The 4,651-nt window shown below is 48.4% G+C and overlaps 1 non-coding gene across 1 annotated transcript; it reads right to left on the minus strand.

Annotated features, from left to right (window-relative positions):
• Positions 1-467: 467 nt before the first annotated feature.
• Positions 468-540, minus strand: TRNAK-UUU (transfer RNA lysine (anticodon UUU)). Its single transcript has one exon. It is a non-coding gene; the product is annotated as a tRNA-Lys (tRNA).
• Between the last annotated feature and the right edge of the window lie 4,111 nt (positions 541-4,651).

The following is a 4,651-nucleotide window of genomic DNA, read 5'->3' on the forward strand; positions in this document are numbered from 1 at the left end:
ACTGTACAGTCAGGTAGCACCAGAAGCAAAAAAGCAGGTCAGGGGATGGAGAGGGATGGGGGATACTGTGTTAGCTCAGGTGGTCAGGGCAGGCATCTCTGAGGAGGTGAGATTCTAGCTGAGACCTAAATAGAATGAGGGACAGGCTGTCTGAAGCCAGTTGCCTGCCTGTATTTTTTTTTTGAGACAAGAGTCTCACTCTGTCGCCCAGGCTGGAGTGCAGTGGCGCGATGTTGGCTCACGGCAACCTCCCCCTGCCAGCAATTCTCCTGCCTCAGCCTCCCAAGTAGCTGGGATTACAGGCACACGCCACCATGCCCAGCTAATTTTTGCACTTTTTAGTAGAGACAGGATTGCACCATACTGACCAGGCTGGTCTCGAACTCCTGACCTTGTGATCCTCCCCCCTCAGCCTCCCAAAGTGCTGGGATTACAGGAGTGAGCCACCGTGCCCAGCCAAACTAGGACATCCGAACAAGGACTTGAACCCTGGACCCTCAGATTAAAAGTCTGATGCTCTACCAACTGAGCTCTCCGGGCTCACCTGCCTGTATTAAAGTCTGGGCTGTGGTGCTAAAACACTGAGTGGGGAATAACCTTGGTAGGTTGGGACAAAGGTTGGAGCAGCTGCAAGAGGTCCACAGTGGCTTCTGCAGAGTGAATGAGGCAGAGCTTAGTAGGAAATGAGATGAAAAATGCAGCCAGGGGCCTCATAAAGTTGGGCCAGGTTGGGAAATAGTTTGAGTTTTATTCTAAAGGTAACAGAGGCCACTGGATGGGTGAGAATCAGAGGAGTTTTTAAATCTGGTTTCTGCTTTTGTTTCTTGGTATTGAAGCCATTGGATTTCAGTACTGAAACTTCCCTATCCCAATCTTTAGTGAGGCTGTTAGGCACCCAGAAGGTGCCAACACTGCTGCTGGGCGTCCAAACCCAACACTGCAACACTCATTCATTCCACTTATGTTCCCAGCACTGTCCTAGGAGTGGGTATGCAGCAGTGAACACATCTGACATAAGCCCTGCCCTCCCAGAGTATTCTACAAGGAGGAGACGAATAAACAACATAAATATGCACTATAGGTTATCCATACAGAGCCCATACTAGACAACGGTCAAGGGTTTAGACTAGAGAAAAATGAAGTACATGCAAGGGATACCAAGTGCCGGGGGGTGCTTTGAAATTTCAAACACCGGGTCAAGAATGTCTTCCCCATGGGGCTGACACACTGAGATAGCCCGTCTCAGCCCGGCTGGCTTCCAGGAAGGCTTCTCCACAGCTCCAGGGAATGTGTCCATTTCCTCCCTAGCAGAGACCCTGCGGCCAGGAGGGAGGGCCATGGTTGGATCTGCTGAGGAGAGAGAGGAGAGCAGGTACCCCGGAGCGGAGGACTGGGGTGTGCTCATCAGATGGTCCAGGCACATGGCCTTGGAGGATGCTGGGGGGCTGGGGTGGGGGCAGAGGAGGAAAGGGGCTGGGTCTGGCAAGCCACAGGGGAATATTGATGAGTTTTCTGGCAAGAAGTGACGGGGCTGGTGGGGATGGTGTAATGAAGACAGATGATCCCAGGCCAGCTCTGCTCATCTTCCTGTGGGAGGAGGAGAAGCACAACCCGGGCAGGGGGTGGGGAGTGGGCTTGCCAAGTGCCCGCTGTGCCCTCTCCTCTGGCACGTTAGCTCTCCAGCTGCCTCAGCTTCTCCCCACTGCCCCTCCTTCCTCCTCTCACCTCAGCCCACCCTCTTCTCTCCTTCCTGACCCGCTTTCTCTGAAGAGAAGGCCCTTTCCCCTTCCCCACTTTTCTCTCTTCTTTCTTTTCTTTTTCCCTGTTTCTCCCATTTGCCTGTCTCTCCACAGCTCTCTTTTCTCACTTCTTTTTCTCTCTGCCCACCTCCACCCCCAGCCTCCTGACTGTGACCTCCAGAGCAACGCACTGTCTTTCCGCTGGGGATTTCCTACAATTCTCTAAAACAGCGGCCACCACCGATTCTATCGACAATTTATTCAGTGCCCCCTGCATGGTAGGCACTTGCTGTGCCAGCCTGCAGACCAGGGCTGCACAGTACCAGGGAGGAGGGAACATGGAATATTCGACTTTCCCTGACTTCCTTCCTTCCTTCCTCCTTTCCTTCCTTCCTTCCTGCCTGCCTGCCTTCCTTCCTTCCTTCTTGCCTTCCTTCCTTCCTTCCTCTCTCTTTTTTGCTTTCTCCTTCCTTCCTTCCCTCTCTTTCTTGCTTTCTCTTTCCTTCCTTCCTTCCCTCTCTCTTTCTTACTTTCTCCTTCTTTCCTTCCGTCCCTCTTTCCTTCCTTCCTTTCTTTCAATTGTAGCAAAATACACAGAACATAAAATTTACCACTAGTGACACTTATTTTTTGTTTATTTATTTTTTTGAGACAGAGTCTCGCTCTGTCACCCAAGCTACAGTCCAGTGGCGTGATCTCGGTTCACTGCAACCTCCACCTCCCAGGTTCAAGCAATTCTCCTGTCTCAGCCTCCCGAGTAGCTGGAATTACAGGCGTGCATCACCATTTCTGGCTAATTTTTGTATTTTTAGTAGAGACGGGGTTTCTCCATATCAGCCAGGCTGGTCTTGAACTCCTGATCTCATGATCCGCCCACATCAGCCTCCCAAAGTGCTGGGATTACAGGCATGAGCCACTGCGCCCGGCCACTAGTGACACTTAGTACATTGGATGTGTGTCATCACCACCATCTAGTTCCAGCACATTTCATCCCCCCAAAAGGAAACCCCATTCCCATGAGCAGTCACTCCCTATTGCCCCCTTCCTCTCAGCCCCTGGCAACCACTCATCTGTATTCTTGTCGGTGGACTTGCCTATTCTAGATATTTCATATAAATAAACATGTGCTTTTTGTGTCTGATGTCTTACACTTAGCAGAATGTGTTCAAGGTTCGCCATGTTGTAGCATGTATCAGTATTTCACTCCTTTTTCTGGCTGAATAATATTCCACCATAGGGTTATACCATATTTTGTTTATCCATTCACCCATCAGTTGATGGAATTTGAGTTGTTTAGGACACTGAATTTTGAAGCAGAAGCCCTAGTGTTGAGTTCCATGCCACTCTTACCTGTGTGGCCTTGAGCAGCCATGTATGTCTTGGAGCACTGATAATTTCACCTATGAAATGGAACTGTAAAATTTTAAGTCTCTATGCTCTTATAGAGCATAAGAAAAATGGTCTATGAGCTTCTAGCTTGATAAGTTGAAAACTGCCTCTCACCTCTCTCCTTCTGTACCTCTCCCATTTGCTATTGAATTTGGGATCAATGCTGAGTAAAAAAATTCATGTGCCAGCCGGGTGCGGTGGCTCATGCCTGTAATCCCAGCAATTTGGGAGGCTGAAGCGGGTGGATCACAAGGTCAGGAGATCGAGACCATCCTGGCTAACGTGGTGAAACCCCATCTCTACTTAAAAATACAGAAAATTAGCCAGGCATGGTGGTGGGTGCCTGTAGTTCCAGCTACTCAGGAGGCTGAGGCAGGAGAATGGCGTGAACCTGGGAGGCAGAACTTGCAGTGAGCCGAGATCGCACCACTGCACTCCAGCCTGGGCGACAGAGTGAGACTCTGTCTCAAAAAAAAAAAAAAATTCATGTGCCAAAGTCAGATGGACTAATGTTTATTGTTGTGTTCATTGTCACCTAGACCATTTTCCTGATTTATTTATTTGTTTATTTTTATTTATTCTTTTTTAGATGGAGTCTTGCTCTGTCGCCCAGCCTGGAGTACAGTGGTATGATCTTGGCTCACTGCAACCTCTACCTCCCAGGTTCAAGTGATTCTCCTGCCTCAGCCTCCCGAGTAGCTGGGATTACAGGCACCTGCCACCACACCCGGCTAATTTTTGTATTTTTAGCAGAGGTGGGGCTTCTCCATGTTGGCCATGCTGATCTTGAACTCCTGACCTGAAGTGATCTGCTTGTCTCGGCCTCCCAAAGTGCTGGGATTGCAGGCATGAGCCACTGTGCCTGGCCCATTTTGCAGATTTAAACATGCATTATTTTTCAAATTTTGGTATCTTTGAAATTGGCACATAGTTTACAACAAATGGTTGTATAGTAACTAATAAAGCTCTTTATTTTTCTAGTGGTTTGTAAAATAATTGTGCTTATTCCAGTCAGCGGTTCAAGGTTAGTGTAACATGCTAGGAATAGGTCAGTGAACATCACCATAAACAATAAGAGAAATAAAAACTGACTTCCTAAGGAAACATTTTTGATGTAAGTTAACTGATATCCTGGTATGTGAACTCTCAGCTAGATGAGTTGGTTGGCATGGAAATATTGATTTACTTGAGCTGACATAATGTCAACATCATTTAAAACACCATGCAGACACACCTTGCTGGCACAAATGGTTCTAAAACACTTGGCCGCCGTGGTAGGGCCATAGATTCCATGAGAAAATACATGTGAATAGACTTTGTGAACTGAGACGCTAGATGGTAATGCAAAGGTGCGGTTATTAGTCTCTCATTCTCCCAAAGCCCCGCTCCCCGCCCTGCCCCCTCCCACCCTCTCCAACATGGGAGAAGTCGCACACAAATACTGAATATTTTTGCCTTCATTAAAACAGGCCAGATATTGTAATTACATCCCAGAGAGCAGAGGGCTCCATCTGAAGGGAGGA

This window comes from Pongo pygmaeus, chromosome 1 (genome assembly GCF_028885625.2).
Source record: "Pongo pygmaeus isolate AG05252 chromosome 1, NHGRI_mPonPyg2-v2.0_pri, whole genome shotgun sequence".
NCBI classification, from domain to species: Eukaryota; Metazoa; Chordata; class Mammalia; order Primates; family Hominidae; genus Pongo; species Pongo pygmaeus.